Genomic DNA, 20,827 nt, shown 5'->3' on the forward strand with positions numbered 1-20,827 from the left:
TTGGTTCGAAAATTTACAGCTTTGCTTGAGGAGGGCTATTTTGTCCGTAAATTCCTTACATATGTCTTCTTCATTTTTTTAAGTAGGTATCCTCTATTCTCGGTTCTTTCAGTGCTTCAAGGATTTCTGCGGTGAGTACGGAACAAAACACTTCCTCATAACCTGAAAATGCTATGAAAGGAGCTTTAGTTTAGTCTGCGGATTGCTCTATCGCTTGTTGGCTCGTGACCTCAGTGGCCAAGTGAGCACGGGCCCTGTGTCCCCTTGCGTGTGGGCGACTGCGCATAGTGACCGTGCTGCGATCATAGGGAGGCGAATTCCGCATCAAGCTAGCCCATTCGCAAATGGACCTGGTGCCGTAGAAAAGCGGCTCTCATGTGAGCGGACGGGGGAGTGCACACACCGGCACACGCGACAGGAGCTGCGGGCGCCGGTTGCGGACGGGAAACGGCGGGGGGCGGTGGGCAAGAACCCTGCCTCCTGAAGAGCGAGGCGCAACCACCGTCCACGGTGGACCCTCTTCGCCCGACGTCAGCAGAAAATGGAAGACACAATTGTGAGTGAAAAGAACCATGCTGTGACTCGGTGGACGAAGAGTGCTTCATTTACCGCGATATTTTGTTTACGCCCGCTAAGCGCACGCGTGGTGTGACTCGCGTAATAGTGCCTCCAAAGTTGATTTATTTGTCCTTTTCGTGATGTTTATTTCTCAAAAAACAGACGATTAGTTTTCATCCTTGTCGGCGCTACTTTATCGGGTGGGTTTGGGCTCGCGAACGCTTAGCGCTTGAAGAGGGTCGTCCACACTTGATTGACGACATGGCTGTAATCCATTTGTGTGCCCTTTTTTAAACCGAGCATGCTGTCTAGGTTGTTGGGAATCCGGGATTTCACCTGATCGGCTGGCTATAACTTTGGTAAAAAAATTGGCTCCAATCCACGCTGGTGGTTGGAAAGCAAAGCTTTAAACTAATCCCACGACAATTTGAACGACACCCACAACAATTGCCCATGAGTCGTCACTTCAATTCACACACGTAGCTCTACAAAGAGTGAAACCAGATATTCTGCCTCACGTTACCTGGAATTCTGGAGGGTTGCATCCCGAACGCAGCAGGAGTGTCGGCCACGGCAGTGCTACAGCGGCGAATGCCGCCGCTAGAGCCCGGTCGTGAGTCGGGATAAAGAAAATGGGGAGGAGCGTCTTTCGAAGGGTGAGACAGCGGAACCTACCTATCCTGATGTGTTAGCTTGGGATACACCATCACGGGACACAAGCGCACACACAATTTCGGCATGTGAGCTTAGTGATTCCCATATATACATACTTAAACTATCCAGTTTAGTACGTTTTTCAGCTCGAGGAAATTAAGGAAACTTTTATAATCGCTATTTATCAGAACCAGTTGCTAACTTCTCCTTTTCTAATCCCTCTTAAAGCCCAACCGAATTGGTAATGCCGTATTTAGAAAACAGACTACCATTTGTGGCAAGCAGTGCGGAAAAGGTAGCGTTTCTCTGGCGGCGAGATGTCTGTATAGGGTTTGTACATTTTGTTTTCCCGCCACGAAAAGCGATCTTTAACGCATGTTTGCCGTACGACCACCTAATTCCGTCGGGTGCGGGTTACAATGAAGGTGCTGTCGAACAAGTTAATCAAGCCGTGCGAAAGCAAAGCGCAATGGACGCGAAGCTGCACCGAAACAGGGCGAAAACAACCGTCGCGGTAGCTCCAAGGGCAATGGCTGCTTCTTCGGCGGTATCGATGTCCTTGGTATGTATAGGAGCTGAAGCTAGCTCCAGTCCCTGATTATTAACTATGCAGATGGCGTGGGCTGAACGACTCGCGTATAGTGATTCGTCTGCGGAGCTAACGTGCGGCTGTTTCCCGTATGCAGTTCAAAGAGCTGGAATTCTTGCCTGGCGTCGTGCTCTGTTGTGGATCAGATGCTTATTTCTTGGTAAAGGGGCGACAGTGATGTTCGCTCTAACATCTAGAGGAATGCGTTTTTTGCGTTAGGTTCTTTCGGTACTTCGTAACCCAGTTTTCGTAGAATGTGTCTTCCCGTCTTGGTGAGGTTTAGGCATTCCAAGCGTACGAAATTATTATACGGTGTGCTAACACAACGATGCAAGTTAAGCGGAGCGATTAAGTAGCATGAGAGCCACCGCTTCAGTTGCATAATCATGCCTGTAAAGACAGCTTTTCTTGGGTTCGCCATGCACAGGAGCTACTGCGTGTGTCGTCCAAGGGGTTGCGCGAAACATCTGGTGGAGAGTAGTGGCTCTTTTATCCAATTTTATTGTAACCTCTGTAATAGGCGTAAATTTTCTGTAAAAACTACCGCGAAATTTTTCTGACAGCCAGGCGAGATACGGCTGTGGCCCTTAAGGGAAGAAACAGCTCATGTCAATCCTTATAACCTAGCTTCAAGGAATTTTAATTCCCTGTCCGGTACATTTACTTAGAAGTTTTTTTCCCGCGGTAAAAATGCCGCCGGGCATTTGGCTATTGTAGAAGTTGCAACGCCAATTGCTTATTAGAAGTGGTCTGCTTTTTAATGCGGTTGTGCCCTTGCGCTTCTTACGAGCGCTGCCGCAAGAATTTACGTCTTATCTGTCAAGGTTAGCTGTCCCCAAACAAACAAGATATGCTTCGTGTTGCCGAGCTCACGCACCTTTGTTCAACAATGGGTCATACAAAACACCCTCTGTATTTTGCAGCCAAGCCTTATACCTATAATCCTCCCCCCAACCCAGCAGTTTCTTCTCCTTGGGCAAAAAACGTCAAGGCGCCAAGGCGTATGACGCCGAGTGCGGGCTTGAGGATAATAAGGAATTAATTATAGAGCTCAGATTCCATTTTAAGAAACTAGAAAACAAGCATCGAAACCGCATTAAGGATGATAAGGTGCCTGTGAACATTTGGACCCCACTACTCTGCGTTCCTGGTAAAGATTGTTTGTAAATTATTTTTGAACACTGGGGAGCAATAGTGCCCGTAAATTGAGCAGTTATTGCTAAGGACACCGAGTGCATGCGTCAGGCTAGGGAGGGTCCAGCATTTGCCGCCAGAAAAGCCCAGCATTGCGTAAGTAGATAAGGTATTAGTGTGCCACCACTGAGGCACGCAAGTCAACGACAAGATGGCCTTTATAAGGGTTGCAAGGTTGCCGCATCTAAAGCCTCGCCATTAACTTCTTCTACTGTCTCGTTTGTTAACAAAACTACCGGAGATGCAGCAAACTGCATCTTTCGACCCAGTTCTGCTGTGGAAATGCTGTTCCACGCGTCATATTTGATTCGCATTTGGAACAACGTCAGTCGCGCGCACCGCAGAGCAGGGAAGAAAACGTAAGCCTACCATAAATAACGACTGAAAGCCACAAACAACAAAAAGACGGCGCCCGTTGACCGTCGCATGATTAACAAGAGTCACGTAGTGCAAACTGGCCGATGATCATGGCGGGGGAACGGAAAAATGGGAGAAAAGAGTGCCGATACTCAGTCCTTACCTAGAGACACTAGCCGGAGGCAAGCGTCAAACTCGCCGGAAGGACGAGCATCATTGCATCCTTTCCTCCATCATCATTTGTAGTGGTTCGCAGCAGCTTTGCTGGATATCCAATTTCTCAGGGCGGGAAAGCGATCCCATTTTTTTAGCCAAAAGATTTGGTTACTTTCTTTGTGCTACTTTTTCCAGTTTTGAATTCGACTGCAGAGAGTGGCATGCTTGGTCGCATAGGCATATGATAAATGGATTAGGGTTCGCAGTGTAGAGGGAAAGACTGACGGAAACAGCTGTGCTTCGACATTTTCGAAGTGCTTCAAGGTTACGAGCAGCAAAGTGTAAAACCTACTGGCCAGTCAGAGTTGGCATTCCTTTTTTCTCCTTCGGGAAAGCTGTTGCGGTGGCCACCGAAAAGAAGATGCCGACGTTTTACTCGGAGCAGCTTTTTGGCGTCAGCGTCAGAAAATAAGGGGCAATTACAATCCTAGTTGATTTCCCGTTGAAATTGCAATATCGATTGAAGGCGAGCGTTGCGAATATTTGGTCGACACTCTATAGAGTACGTGTCTAGGTTATAGTGTCCCGTTGGTTGTCGCAAATAATACTCCTCAAACGCAAAGCTGCATAGCGTGACTTGTCTTTCACATTTAAAAAGATATACTGCTAAGAGAAAGTTATTACGCTTCAACCCACCCGATACTCGCTCGTACTGAATTGTATAAGATTATCCGTACCATGAACATTTATTTTGTGTTAATTATTGTTCGTACAAGTTTAATTAATTTTTGCTGCAGAACATTTGAAGAACGGTGTAAAAAGAATTTAAGACTACATTCCTTAAACAGGAATAGTGTGAATATCTTTGTCTGACGTACTAATTTATCGACGGAATCCTTACGGAACAAGTCTGTTGCCGAAAAGCAGCCGAAATATTTCAGAATGCATGACAAACTACCATTACGCCTTGCTGTCATGACGCATTTGCTTAAATGTGCCCGCGATCTTCCCATCTTTTTGTGCCAGTGTAAGACGGCTCCTACAGCAATATGGCGTTGTGCCCGAAATCAGGCTCTGTTGTAAAGAACTACGGCGTATATTCCGTATCCTGCGGTTTTGGGAGGGGTCTGGAGGAGATTTTGTATTTCAGCGGGAAGTTGGGTCATCCGATTCAAGGAGACGCAGCGCTTATATCAGAGGTTGTGAAAGCCGACATGCACTGCACCTAAAGCCAAAATACAGGCTGACGCTTTATTTTGATATCTCCTAAAGCAACCAATAAAGCAACAGTTTTGAATTAAACACGAAGAAATGGTGTCCTTTTAAACTAGCTCCTCTTTGCTTGAAGATTCAAGAAAAAAAGAATGCAAAGCCGCACTTACCAGTATTTAACCTGAATGTAGATTGCTGCGCTGCTGTAGGTGCTGTCCCAAACAAGGCAATATAAACTACATCCGCGCTTAGCAGTGTTTTACTGACGTACGCAGGAGGATGAATAAAAGTGGTGTGCAGCCCACATGGGAAGCGGAGAGGACAAGAATAGATCAGCAGCCAGCTGCAGAAACGCATGCACCGGCCATTTTATTCGTTCTTGCCACCAGTTGTGGTTTTTATGTATTTTAGGGCAATCCAAACGTACACGTATTAAATTAGCGCGGTCGTCGTCATTCGGTTCGAATCAATACAGCTGGGCGTATTGAGATCCTTATTTCAAATGTATACGAACAGATTTTGTGCATGCTCAGGGCTCCATACAATGCCGTCTGCAGAATTTTGAATGTCACTTGCTAAATAGGCTATATTTTTGGAAGGATGTGTTGGAGTAGCACCGGGACACAATAATACAGATGAGCGTTTAATCAGAAAAGACCCAAAAATAGGTGAGCATGTCGTCCCTAAGAACAGTCACGCAGGAATGCTTGACGTAGCCCTACGGAGGTGCGGCTGAGGCGATATCACAATGGCTAAAATATCGAAAATGTTTGCCCATTAAATCCACATTCTAAAACGCCCGCAGATGGGAAGAGCGGGAATTAAAGGGGTCATGACGGCATACATACCCAGCTTTCTCGCTCAAAATTCCGACCGCTCAGGAACCTAGCAAAACCACTTCACGAAAGTGATATTTGGCATAAAGCAAGAAATCAACGTGAACATCAAATACTAAAAGAACTTTCCAGGATTCTGAATATTTTGTGTGTAATTCTATGTGAAATCTTACTCCCCATGCATTTCTATGGGACAGTTTCTATGGCTCAGGAACCTAGTCGCGCAATGTGCGAGACTTGAAACTGCGCACAAAGAAAGTTTTCTCCCCCATTGTTAGCTGCGCAAAATAACTTTACATTTCGCTGAAGAACTACGGAGTAATCGCTGTTGAAAGGACTGCCATGAGCGGGAAAGCTGCACATGATACAAGTTCATTTTATTCGAAAGTTTTTGTGATGTGTAGTGCCCTTGTGCTTCCCCGGAAGCAAATTATGCTTTATTCATTGCTCAATTATTCTTTTTAAACTAAAATTTTGATTTTCGCGCCAGAACGTGTGTTTGAGCGACGTTTGCAATTACATCATAAGAACAAGTCTTTCAGCTAAACTTGGCTTGGAGCGGAGACTTGCTTACTGTGAGGGAAAGTCGATGGCACCACCACACCACTTTTAGCCGTTTTCTGCTTTTGGTTTGGTTATGACCATATTTTACCCTGGCTTGTTCTTGCTCATGAAGAAAATAATCGTTTAGTGAAACATAATGCTCGCCCGATAAATATGGTCGCGTAATACGCCATCGCTTGCGTCAATCGGCCAGTGTCGTCAGAGGCTACCTCAAAGCCCCGCACTGCTAAACAGCCAAACGAAGCATGGGGCTCACAGTACCAACAGCAGAACGCATCGGTACTTGTATGTTTATGTGGGCTTTCCTAACTTCCACTGTTTGTCCCACCATTCTTACTGATATAAAATAATGTGCCCTAAATTTATGCACCAATAGATCGTTCGGCATGCTTATAAGGTCTCCCTAATATGCGCTTGCTGCTTTTTCCGGCCTCCACCAATCGCAGAGGTGGCTGGTATAACATCATAGGTTTTGTTGGGGGAAATGGGCTAGTGGGTCGTATGGCCATTCCATTTTTTCTAGTTCTACTGATTATTTGAGCGAAATTTACGTAAAACTGGCGTCAGCATGATTCTAACGAAGCAATCTTTTGAATGAACCAAACTTGTGTTTTGTGTTCATGGCCCCTTTGAAGAAAGAACAAAACGTGGAGGCACTGATCATAAGCCAGATATTCTACCTGAAATGCACCCGCACCTGAAATGCACCCGCATTGACCAATGCAGCATATAAGATCAGCTAATAGGGGTTTTCTAAAACTTCCGTTTTCACCATCACCGCAATGGTTTTTAAATTGTGCCATATGTGGTGGAAATCCAAGAGTTTCGCTCCTAGTTCAAAAGGAGAGTCTGAGAAAAAGCAATTTTAAAACACGTCGTCATATTGAACGCAGTGTAAGCTTCACCGAATAAAACAGCTGAACGCCACGATGGATATTTCATTGTTACAGCGCCATTCCATAGAAGCCATTCCCTTACCGAACTAGCATTCCAAACTAGCATTCCAAGCCCGATTCAAATTTTTTTTCCTGGAAAGTTCCGAAACCATGAAAACGTAGTATACGACGAAAATTGGATGTTTCGTATTTCTAAATCCACAATCGTCATAGTGCAATAGCGTGACAATCGCTGTAAATTCATTATAGAGACCGGAGATTTCGGCATCAAAAATAAAAGTTTTAGGCGCCTATACCAGGCACTGAAAGGTGCCCTGTCAGACATTGATAGGCACTTAATACTGTGTTTAGGCACATATAGGCGAAATTACTATTCAGTTGAGCAGCATTATTTATGACAAATTTTTGCGTTTCTGTAGAAACACCGGACAATTCTTGTGTGCTGTGGGAAAGTAATTTTTTTTTCTTCGTGAAGATGAGCCACACAAGAGTTGTTATTTTAAAAGATTTACGCTAAATGCAGGCTGATTCGACAACAAACTAAAAGCTTAAAATCTAAGAGAAGCCCGACCCATTTCATTGATTTTCGGCTTCAGGTTGTACCTCAATTCAGTCATTGTGTGCGAAAAACAAGAGTCAATGTTTAATAGGTTGGGGAGCGCGCTCGTACTTTTGGATGCTCTATGACATGATTCCATTTGGAGTATCAAAATTTTAGAGGCTCAGAACTTTGGGCACTTTTTTTAGCACAGGGATTCCATGAATTTCATGCCAGACAGGAATGACTATATCAGCAACAGGTCCTTTGGGGATAGTGGCGGATCTTTCCTGGGGCTTCGACATAAGCTCAGGCTGCCCAGCATTCTTAGTCAGACTGGCCCCCAACCTTTCAGCTGCGGAAATGCTTTCTGCTAAGAGTGTGAAATCTGTACATGGATGTGCCATGTCAAGTTCAAGTGTAGCGTGGTGTAAAAAACGGCAGCATCTCCACTCCGTAGAGGATGGCGAGTATGCGGAGTACGAGGACTCCAAATGACATCCAAGTTGCCCATTCGATTTGAGCCGTGAGAGTTGAGTTCTTAGATGGGGGGATGATTCGTATTCGGGGAAGCTCGTTGTCTTCGTAGACGTTGAGCAGCAGCGTGACGCTTTTTATGTCCGTTTACTTCCATGGCGGGAAGAGGGTCTGTGATTTCTGGAACCCGCTTATATACGCGGTGCACGGCGGCGCCATCTGCTGTTTACGCGAAGCGCCATCTACCATAGTTCGATGCAGTCAGTGTGTATTACAACTTGATCACAACCTGACTACACTGGTGTGTTTGTGAGTTTTCTCGTTGGTAGGTTATACTTGTGCCTTTCTTCGAAGGGTTTTCGAGTGTTCTTGTACCCTTTTAGGTAGTTTCCTCACAGATTCTTTAATGACGGTAGTGTGCGCACGGATGGACGTGGACGGGCATTAGGAGGTCCTGGTGTAGTCAGCACCGTTACAGGCGAGGGAGTAAGCCGTTTGACCCTCGGCTACAAACTCACGGTCGTATCCCAGTGGGTGATTTGACTGATACTAACTCGGTATGGCCTACCAGACAGAGGCTCGAATCCTGCCGGTGCCTGTGTGATTTTTTTGCGATTGTAATAGCTATGCGCACGGACGCGGACGGACATTGCGAGGTCCTAAGGCGCTCCGCACCTAATAAGTTGCAGTTAGTACATCCGACCGGTGCATTTGTAGTAGTAATCAGCCCTTAGATGAGTTTTAACGGGAAAAAGTGTTCTAGTGGAAGAGGCACAATCGGTACCTGCTGCTTGATGACACCACTGCAGACCGAAGAAAGATCTAACTTCGTGTATTTATTTGTTGACAACGCAAAATGACTACTTCAGCTCTTCACAACACCAAGGAATCCCGTGATAGAACAGGGAAGTGCCATAATTCCGTACAAACTACTCAGTTACTCTGTCTGCAGAATCAGATGACTAGGGCGGCTGCGGGAATAACACCGCTCTGGCACTATGCAGTACATACCCATTATCAATACAACACAGCACGCAACATTTTTTGCAAATATTTCCCTTATTGTTAGTTTTCCAAATTTCCTTGAAGGTTACCCGGCACTACAGCACTGCATGGGCCTAATTTTAAGTCCCGAGCCCAGCCCGAGCCCGCTTCGCGAAGCGCGAGCCCGACCTGGGCCCGTAACACCTAGCCCGAGCCCGGTCCGGGCCCGGACATCATATGTGAGCCTGGCCCAAATCCCGCCAGGGCCCGCCATCTCAAGCCCAGGCCCGGCCCGGCCCGGTGATTTATTTTTTGGTCTAGGGAGGGCACGCGCGTGTGTGACCAGGCCCGGTCTTTGACGCTGAAGAAAGTTTGTTTATTATATTCCGGGCGATCAGACGGAGCATCTAGTCTGTACCAGCAGCTTTCACGGTCTGCAGTTCACGCCACATCAGCGTCATAATACCTCGTATTCTTAGACGAGAGACACCATCACCTTTGATTACGAGACTCTTCGCAACTTCACGTGGTTGTCTCGGCCACAAGTTGATATTGCTGAAATTTTTTTATCCTTATTTGAATCAACGAATATGTACGCGTGTTAAAATACTTCACCTACAGTGGTTATTAAGCGGTGGTGTTTCTCTGGCATGCGTGTTTGATTATCGGCCACGGCAGCCGCATTTTGATTGGTGCGACATCTAAAACAGACGTGTACATATATCTGCTGCAGGATATCTGAATTAATTCCTTCCCCTCTTGGGCATTCCTTGTAATCGTATCTTTGGTATGTTATACACCAAAATATATAATCTTGATGCAGTACAAGAAATGTCATTAAAATTGCAGTAAAGTGGCTATCAGACCTAGCAAAACACGTTTATAAATCAATGCGTACAACTAACAGCGAGAAGCGGGCAAAAATAAACGAAGAATATTAATTTTGAAGCTCTTTTCTACACTTCACGTCGGACCTATTAACGGCCGTACCTATGAATACAAGCCCGAGCCCGGCCCGGGCCCACGGCGTCGAGCCCGAGCCTGGCCCGGGCCCACGGCGTCGAGCCCGAGCCTGGCCCGGCCCCGCGGCATTGAGTCCGTGCCCGGCCCGGGCCCGCCGAAAATCGACATCGGGGGGCCCGGCCCAGCCCGCGGGCCGGGTCTCGCCCGGGCTTTCGGGCCGGCCTGGGCCCGTGCAGTGCTCTACACGGCACGGCAAATGCCGGCGGTCACAACCATAGTACCTACGAAGTACCAAGTGGCTCATTGCTTTAACCTCTGTTTCTTGTTCGTTCCTCGACCGACACATGCTGCATTTTGCTGTCCGCCGGTGTTTTCGTGCTCAGCGGATGGCTTTACATGCGTTGGCGGCGTCGCCTATCAATTTGGAGTGTCGGATTCGCACGTGGTTTTCCCCTAGGAGTTGCCTTTTACCTTGAATGACCTGTCCGCAGCTGTGTGGCGTTCATTTTCTTCATGGTTTTGTTTTTATTGCGTTAGCAACGAATAACGCACATAGGCAAAAGTATTCGCCATTAGTCCGCCGACACAGCGCGTCAGAAGGGCATAAATCAAAACAGCTCGTGTGGACAGAGGTGACGTCGGTGAGCTTTGCTGCGGTGTCGCTGTGCAGGGGCCTCTTTTGGCTCCGCCGATGTGTCGAGGTTGTGGTGGCCCGTGCACGGTTGGCGTTTGTCGGCTTGTATAGCATGGCTCGCGGAATTTTGTTGCAAACTGGTTGAAGACTGCAGCCACAGCCCGCGGCCTACCGGAATAGGATGGCCACCCGGTGCTCCACTTTTTAACCCAACTCTCTTCCCTTCTTTCCTAATAGACGTTTTTAACAACAAGAACAACAACAACAGCAACTGCGTGCAGTAAACACCCCGCTGCGGGCTTTTGTAGCAAGAACAGTCCTTGTTGAACATCGTCCTTAAAAACCAGGAAACGCATATATAACTCAAAAAGAATTTTAGGCGCTAAAAAGTCCATGTATGCCTATTTTGTCAAAATAGTCTCTAAAAAGCCCTAATAGTCAAAATAGACACTTATAGGCAAAATAAACGATTTCTCAAAAGGTTCCCTTCCCTTAGTTTATGCTTATACATCAAATAGGCCTGGGGCGAGCTCACGGGAAAATAGGCATTTTGCCTGAAGTTGCGGTCTCTGGTGATTACCCTACGAAAAAGAGTAAATACGACCAATCCTGTGGGTGATCGAGCTAGCGGAACTATCAAAAATAGGCTTAACCATCATTACAAACGCTCAAAAAGCTATTATCGTTTTCGCGGAAGGCAGGTTACCTAAACTGTGCAGAAAGATTCTGCTAACCCAAAACATGAAAGGTAACATCACATTGCACCCGGACACAAGGGTCTTAAATGAAACGACGCAGCTAGCCTATATATATGGGAATTAGCATTCTGTGGTCCGTGTTGACGGCGACGTCCAAAATTACCTTCCCTAAAAAAATAAAACTTACTCGTCATCCTACGCCCATAGGAAAACCATCCTTCTCCATGCCACCGGGGATTTTAAAGGCTGAAGAATCGTTTCGCGAACTTTGCACGGGAGGATACAAGCCAACACATATATGCACCAAGCTAAATGAGCGAAGATATTTTGTATAAAACGCCCGATATTATCTTACAACGGCACAAATTTTCGAGGAACACCAACTTTCCTCTACGCAACCTCATTCTATCTGAGGATGTGTTCAGTCATGAAAAATTAAAGCAGTGCATATTCCAGTTATACGATCGATGGTAGGCGTACCTGTCGAGCTTGCCTACACAAGAACAACGTGAGACAATTCTGGGGCACAGGACTTCCGGTTCAACACGTCGCGGCTACCATCCCTTTATCACCCATTTTCATAACTCTCAATCAATCATAGTCATGAAAGGTCCTTCTCTCTGTGTGTCTTACAAGAAACCAAACGTTCAGAAAGCGCAAGAAGTTTAAGAATATACACTTTAAAACACTCGCCTCCTCGCTCGAACAGACCAATACTCGCAGCCGGAACTTTCCAGGCCGTCATCTTATGATACACAAACGTAGATGGCTAGTGCGTCTCCTGTGCCGCTGTGATGAAAACAGGTGCGCCTCGCCTAACTCTCGTAAGTTAACTTCAACGCTTGGAAAGCACTAATGCTAACTGCGTCAACTCCGTACCAAAACGCTCCCTTGACGGCGAAGTAACACTACCGCGATACACCTTACTATTTCCAACATGTTTCTCGTTCAGTGTTTTAAATTTATTTCATGTTTGCGACCTACCGTACAGTTAATTGTTCTTAAACGAAGTACTCTTTCACAGAGGAATTGAATAGTAGCATAATACATTGAACACAAAACATCTAGCTTGTCTAGTACTAGTTCAGTAACGTCAGACTAGTAACGTCTAGTTCACAAAACGTCTAGCTTGTATACTCTGGAGGCGAACTCGGGTGCAGGAATCATTCCTCCGGACCCATTGCAGCCGCGTAGTTGGGCGACAACAGTTGTTAACTACGCTGGGGTAGCCCTCACCCTTAATTTGTCTGATCAAAAACTTGTCCCCTTTTAACATCATAGCGTTAAAATTGCTAGCGGCGGTAGGGTGGTAGGGCCATTACTATAAATTTTTTACAGTTTTCAGAGCACATGTGGGGCGATAAATTGCCGCAAGCGGATGCGAACGCTTGGAGTGCAACAGCCACGCGATCACATACAACTGCAAAAGCCAACTGCGCACCTGCATAAACGGGGTTGTTGCTATTATTTGACCTGTGAATGCCCCCAAACCACACGGCAGTGGAAGGAGAGCAATTTTAAAGCAAAGCTTTCTACCTTTACAAGCCAACGGTTCTTTGGTGGCATGCGGGACAAGAAACTCCCAACGCGGCTGTGGAGGCGTAGCGGGCTTTTTTACTCACGCAGCCCAGCGTGGATGGCGCGGCGATAGGACACTATTTCCCTGTGTTCCCCGTGCTCCTCCCGGCGGGCGCGTGGGCGGGTCCCTTCCGTTGGCTTTGCGTCTGCTTTAGCCATCGGTGTCATGCCTGTTATGGTGCAGCTTCGCGTGCATTGCGTGCTTACTTCTCACGGCTAGATTACCTTTTTCGACAGCAGCCCTGATCCGGCAGAATTAAGTGTCGTACGGCAAAGATACCATACGTATCGCTTTGAAGGGAGAGAAAAAAAAAATGTAGAGACCACATACAGACACCTGCCCGCTAGAGAAATGACACCTTTTGCACACTGCTTGTCACGAATGGGACTGGGAACTCCAATTCGTTTGTGTTTCAACAGGCAATAAAAAGACAATTCAAGTAACTCGTTCTGATAAATAGCGATCACAAAAGTACCGTCAGCTTTGTAGTAATTATCAAACGTACGAAACTATTTTAAAAATGTATAAATCGGAATCACTAAGTTAACATGCCGGATCGCTTCGGTGTCTGCTCTTGTGTCACGCGGTGGTGCAGCCTCGAGCTACCACAACAGGATGGCTAGGTTCCGCTGACTCACCCTTCGCAACACGCGCCTGTCCGTTTTCTTTCTTCCGACGTACGGCCGAGTTACTGCGGCGGCGTCCGCGGCTAGAGCCCGGCGGTGGCTGACGCTGCTGCTTTCGGGACAGTGCCCCCGCGAATCGCACGTAACGTCTGGCGGAATCTCTGGTTTCACTCTTTCTAGAGCCACGTGTGTGAATTCAAGTGACGTCACATGTGTAATTGTTGTGGGAGTCGTTCACAGCTTTGCTTTCGTACCACCTTCACAGCGTAGATTGGAGCCATTTTTTTTTTCTTTTGTGTTGCAAAAGGGCACGCACAGAATTTTCTTGCTGTGTCTTAAAGCGGCGCTTCCTATGTGTTACTGGTGGCGGTGTCGTCACCTCAAAAAACGAAGGAAGGTCACGCTAATGCTTAAGACTTGAAGGTAGAGAAGCTGTAAGCAACCTGCACGACCATCACGAAGGTTTAAGTCCACCATTACAGCCGATTTACTTCGTCTTGGCCGCAGCAACGACCTTTACTCCATCACTGTTGCTATAAGTGGGAACGCATTTCATTTTTTTAGAAGTCACAATCATCGGACGTCACCTTGGAGGGGCGTACGTCGTGACGTGTTTTGCTAGTTGCGAGCAAGTGTTGTGTCGCGACTGCCGCGAATGCTGGAGGTTTCGTTTTTTGGACAGTCCTTGCCGGTCTTTGTGAGGGAATAAGCTTGGCTTGACGAACGTGCGCAAGGGACGCTGGATGGTCGCCGTGATCCACGCAAACACGAGCGCCCGACATTTTCTCGGATTTTTAAACGGCCGAGTGCTCGCCGGAATCTTGACCAATCTCCCTCAGTGGGTATGCTTGGTTAGACGAACGTGCGCAGGAGACGCATGCCCACCGTCTCGCGACGCGCACACACGAGCGCTAGGCATTTTCATTGTTTTGTTAAAAGGCGGACAGTCACCCCAAGGCCCGCGCTTACGTGCGCGCTGTTGGAAAAGGAGAACCTCCGCCGCGCCACGCGTGCTTTACTGCCACCGCGCGGAACCGACCTCCCCAGTGGGCTCGCTCGCTGGGAGGAGGTCTTGCTGCGGAGGCTTCGAGTTGGGGTGGCATTATCCCCAGCAGTGACCCACGCTTGGCCTGCCCGCTATCATGCACCGTTTGCGGACACCTGTCCCTTTTGTACGGTCCCTGCGTCTGAAGCCGACACGAGCCACCTTCTATGGACCTGCCCTGCCCTTCAAACGTCTCGCCTGCAACATCTCCGGGGCACAGGGCTCCATCCTGGGAGACCCCCTGATCTACAGCGGTGGATATGGGGCCCTCAGTACCGGTCTCTGTTGACGTTTCTGCGTGAAACCAATGTAATGTTGTATATATGACTGTTATGCCGTAAGTCAAACTCTCGCAAAAAAAAAGAAGTTCCTTAGGATTTTCCCCGGCGGAGACGCAAAATGACGATTTATTAAACATTTTCGCTGGATAAATGCTCCAGGAAAACCAAGTTTACACAAGGGAGGGAACATATTTAGCAAACTAGAACAAAATTGCTTACTGTGGTCGCAACCACACCTGGAGCCTCGCGTTATGAAGCCGAGGTGTAATCTATGCGCCATGGGCAAACCATTGTGTATTTTAAGGCGCATTTCAACGCTTCAGTTACAACGACAATGATGGGTGGCCGGGGGGGAGGAGGGGGTGTCGCTCATCTGCCTCGCCAGTGATTGGTTTGCTGTTGTCTCAGTATGAACTTTGAGATGCTGGCAGTGTGCACTTTGATTGTTGACGCTTGGAGCTTGTATCTCAGGCGATGTTGGCTTCTATCGGTGACGGTTTCATCTTGATTGCAGCGGCTTTGAAATTGGCACGTTTGCATTTCATTTTGTCACGCGAGGACGATCCGCCATTTTACGTCGTCGTCGTTCGATGAGCGTGATTTGATTTTGCTCAATCAAATTCAGAATCAAACATTTTCTCATGGGGATTCTATTTTCCCTTTTTTATGTTTTTTACGCACTATCCCACATGGATGATTCAGGGCTTCCCTCGACCGCCCTCCGCTCTTCTTTTGCTTTTGTAAGATGGTCTGCGTATCCTTTGCGGTATTGTACCATTATGTGCGCAAAATATACGGCATGTTAAGAACATTTTCTGCCCTCGATCCGTCAACACGGAGTAGAATGAGAAGAGGCAGCGACACAACGCGCACGGAAAGTGGGGTCGAAGCCATGTCCCTAAAGAACTAGTGGAAGGAGGCAGCGATTTAGGCTGCTGTGGTCATGAGCTCGCAGTTGCTTCAGTAACGTTCGCTTGTTCCGCTACCAGCTGGCTTTTCCCGCTCGATGAGTCAATCTTGCGGCTTCCCGAATTGTACTAAGGCTCTTGTACGCGTGTAAAAAGATGCGTGATGCGACGTCAGGGCACAGAGTAGTCAAGAAAGCAGCACAGAATAGAAATAACGGCTGCGAAACGCAACCGCGGGTCAGACACAAAAAGAAATGAGACTGGCAGTGCTCCGGCAAGAATCGAACACACCTAATCACGGAGAGTGAACGCAAATCATTGCTGGCTCGGCGTGCGATGGTTGTGCGAGAAACACCCTATCGCGGGATTGTATAACCGTAACAAAGTCTGTTTCGGGTTAATCCTCCCGTTCTCAACGGAGATGAAATAATTGTTCAGGCACTTTTGAAAACCCACCAAGGTATCTGTCAAAACGTTTTTATGTACCTACCACCCTTTTTCATGCCTGTGTGGCGCTTCTCTAGTGCCATTACGCAACTACCTTCGATGCCGACTCTCATAAGACGTTCTCTTTAGAACAGTGTTCGTGCTAAAGCATTTCCGGTTTGCGGATTTCCGGACTCCTAATACCTATCCCTTTGCGCATATACCTTGTTTTATATCGCCAATGGCCCGTGCCTATTTCCGCAGAGCTGTAAGACCTTATTATGTAGCACTGTGCGTTGTTTCAATGAGTTGCCTTACTAAACATGCTGTTTAATACAGTTAAAGCGCGATCTATCGATGTCACCAGGAACCGCGAAATATTTTGTTACACCACGAACTTCGTAAAATCTGGACTGCTATTTACAAGCAGTTGATTCCATAAATTCGAGGCCTAAAGGGAGGCGCATCGCCGCAGTTGCCGTGACATCGTAAGTACGGCGGTAAAGGCGCTCGCCTTCATGTCCATAACTTCGCAAAGCGCTAACAGTGCGCGGTGAAAATAAAAAAAAACGCAATGGGGTTCTCAGGGCAGAAAGTTATTTACTGAGCAAGAAAGCTTGTGATTTTCGCCTGCGTGCTCTTCAATTCAAATGGGCGGAAAGGCTTTTCGTAGCACGCAAGACCGCTCAACGAGTTCTCGTTTCCCTCTTGAGTCCCAGCAAAGTGCGAGAACAGATTAGCAGCGCCCATCACCTGGCCTGGAGCGGGCACAGGAACTTCAGCAGTTTCTCGGTGGTCCACATCCTCTGACACCTCCTGTGCATTGGGAACTAACTGTGCGGTTTCTTCATCGCTCATAACGCCCGCCTTGTGGGCGTCTTCGTCCGCGTCGGCACTCAAAAAGTCGTGAAGCTCGCACCTGCTGCCAGCTCGGTAAGGCGACGAAGCTGCAACCAGCATCTGGCCGCGACTTCTTCGTTTTCTCCCCCTTCTTGAGGGCTTGCAGAGCTCGAAAAACTTCGCTACCACGGAAGTGACGCTTAATCTGTTTCATTAGTTCGAGTTAACAAAAACAGTGAGCCGTATAAGCACCTGCAGGGGAATCCGACTTTGTTCGTTATATCGCAAAATTTCTAAGACCTGTTTTCGGCAGATCGAGTTTTTAATTTGCTCGTAAAGGCTTTCCTGTGCCAAGTCAAGCATTAAAATGTTGCTCAAAAGTCAGGAGCCAGGCGTCGGCATCGGGCCAAGCCTCAAGTTGCTGGGTGGGGAAGGTGGAATTTTTATTCAGTCCTTATGGTACAAAAATGAATCAGTTATAAATTTTTAAACACAGTAGTCCTTGTTGGGCTAGTTAAGCACGAAAAGTTTGGTCTGTCTTCCCATCGGTCTGCCTTTATTTCAGTTCAACTGCTCTGCCAAAAGTTCAAAGGAATTCTTGAAGAAGTTTAAATATACAAAACTTTTTTTCAAACAAATAACTGCATCTACACATTTTATACTTGCGAACATTGTCCTGCTAAAAAAAAACAACATTAAGCAGAGTTTATGCGAAGCATAAAAAAACGAGTGCTGTTGCAAGGCTCTTTTCCTAAAAAATGCATTGCTCCATGGTTTCTTGTGAGGTCACATAAAAACTACCTGCTGAAAAGAAGGTTTTCACTTACAAATAGAAATGGAGCCGCGTACGGCCGAAGTGTATGCGTCCAACAGTAACGAAGTGTTCCAGTGGATGGCGTGCGAGAAGGGAACTGTTGTAAAATTGAATTGACTTGATCAAACATCCCTCGTGTTTATGGTGAGAGGAACGAGACATGCCGAAAAGAGCGTGACAGGTAATCGGAAAGAGAAGAGGGGCATTTACGTCGCAGGGGTGGCACAAGACTGCCGCCGTTTCAAGATATTTGTTGCAAAGCGAACAGATGCAATGCCGATTTTTTTATTTAGCTGTAGTGACCGTGTAGTCATCTAAAAAGACAAGAAGTCAGAGCACCCAGTCCAGTTATTTTTCAGAATATCACTAATTTCGCGCAGCTAAAATCTTAAATTTGCGCCTTCTTTAAACATACGGTGCTACTATCCACACAATGCTTCGTGGTGTTTTATGACTGCTTTAGTTTTAACAGGAAAGCGCATGTACAGACTGTCAATGCGTAGTACTACCTATGACAAGATGGGTACTCGGCGCCTATCAATCATTTACACTACTTGCACCAATAAGTTACAGACAAGCAAAATTTACACCTTCGTAAAGAGCCCCTCAGCCCTCTTACTGCTTATTCTTGGTCCCATCTTGTCTGTATACAGGATAGGGTTGGCCTTTCCGTTCAAGTTTACCTTATGATGTAGCAGGAATCAGGGATGGATTGGGAAAATATAATTTGGAAACTAACATTATGCAAATAAACTACCTAAAAATGTTTTAGAATTCATTATTTCGTAATTTATGCAAATGAAATATTTTCAAGAACCAACCTTCGTCATGTTTTGTGTGCCAGGTATACCAAGTCCTTATGGCAGTCAACGCTTTTGAGCCGGCCTAGCCTGCTGTCTAGATAGGCACACGCAAGGAAATTTCCCAATTAAAACACAGAAGGGATAGTTCACCCCTCTAAACGATACCAAGAGCATTTCTAGATTTGATTGATTGATTGTGGGATTTAACGCGCCGACGCAACGCAGGCGATGAGGCTCGCCGTAGTGGAGGGCTCCGGATTAATTTTGACCACCTGGGGATCTTTATCGTGCGCCGAAATCTCGTACACACGGGCGTTTTTGCTTTTCGCCTCCATCAGAAAAGCGGCCGCCGCGGCCGGGAATCGAACACGCGACCTCGTGCTCAGCAGCGCAATGCCTTAGCCGCTCAGCCACCGCGGCGGGTAAGAGCATTTCTAACGGGGAGAATTTTGCGTGGTTTTATAGCTGATGAACTATTGTAGGCGGCCAGCCTTCATGATGTATCGCTTGCGGACACTGCGTTCAAGCAATAGGCGGATTTTTTATTGCAACCTCGTACACAGTTAGGTTTTTTCTCACAGATATAAACAACTTTACTTTAATGGAAAAAAGTTGCAGGTTACATCTCCACTTAGGTCTTCAGATGTATAACGCGTTAGCGGTACTTTGGCGCGGTGGGAGCGTTATAGATTACCCTTTATCCTTTTCAAAAACTACCGTTCAGCGAGAACAGCTAGAGTAGCAGAAACGATTTTTCATCACCACGGTGGAGATAAGGCAGAGGCCATTCACGCTTTTGTGGCTTAGATTTGGGGGTGAACTGCTTTGGCTGCGGTGTTTTGGTACGTTTAAGGAAGGGGGTGATAGTGTTAATGTTTCAAAGCGTTTGTTCTCTTGCTTTGTGGCCTGGGGGAATGTTTAGATATTTTTGGAACACACACACTTTAGGAGAACTTTATTGAGAAAGATTTAATGGAAGCTTCAGAAAAGGAGCTAAAGATAAGGAAGATGCGAAGTGTGAAACCCGAACTCCAGGCACATATTATCAGCTGACGGTGATCTTGAGACGACAAGCTGGATAGGACAGTATCGTATCTGTCGATGTAAGTAGAACACGCCACGTTCAGTTTTTCATTCCCGAGCAAATTCTCAATGTTATCAGGTTGTGTAAATAGAGTGGGTGCTTCGTCATGATTACCACAGTTTAAATTTAGTGGCGCACCTTTACTATTTAACATCTTCGCCCATGAAGACTTGTGGATATGTGTGTTGATTTGTATACTGCACAGGGTTTGCGATCCTTCAGCGTTGGGATTCACGTGTGGCACGAGGGAAAGATGGTGTTCCTAGGCCCAGGATGAGGAGACGTTCTCAGTATTTTTGTGAGGGATATTTTGGAGGAAATTGTGGCAGTCATTGCCAAAAGGGATCATGGTATGCGAGTTTGCGCAGATCTTTGTCGGCTGCTCCGCTTCCTTCCAGAACCCTGTGTGCGGGTGCAAAGGTGATATAAACTTTTGCAATTGTGGATAAGAAAATGTTTCTGGGCCGTTTCCGTACGCTACGTGCCGCCAAGAGACTAATGGCATTTGAGCATACGGAACAATCTTTAAGCATCTATTCGATAGTTCCTTTAGTATTCTTACTAGAGGAACTATTCAAGAATACTAGAAGATATCTACAATGGGTCTACAGCTACCATCATCCTCCATAGGGAGAGCAGTAAAATACCTATCAGAAATGGCACCAGACAAGGAGACACAACCTCGCCAATGTTATTCACAGCATGTTTACAAGGAGTATTCAGAACATTAGATTGGGAACAGGTGGGAGTAAGGGTTAATGGAGAATGCCTGAGTAACCTTAGATTTGCTGATGACGTTGCCTTGTTAAGTAACTCGGGGGAGGAATTGCAAAGCATGCTTACCAACACTTGGAAAACAGAGTAAAACCGTGGGCATGAAAATAATATGCAGAAAACTAAAGTAATCATCAATAACATCGGGGCAGCACACCGGTCTGTGATAGGTGGCGAGGCCGTGGAAGTATTAAGCGAATATATCTACTTCGACGCCCGCGGCCCGAAGTCGTCCAAGTGTTTCGCGTGAAACCTTACTACGCACGATGGCGAACTTTTTTGTTGTTTAACCGGACTGTCATTAATTTTAGCACCGCGTCGATGCCCTATCAGAGAG

Source organism: Haemaphysalis longicornis, unplaced genomic scaffold, assembly GCF_048455015.1.
Source record: "Haemaphysalis longicornis isolate Haplotype H1 unplaced genomic scaffold, Haemaphysalis longicornis Haplotype H1 scaffold_4, whole genome shotgun sequence".
Taxonomy (NCBI): domain Eukaryota; kingdom Metazoa; phylum Arthropoda; class Arachnida; order Ixodida; family Ixodidae; genus Haemaphysalis; species Haemaphysalis longicornis.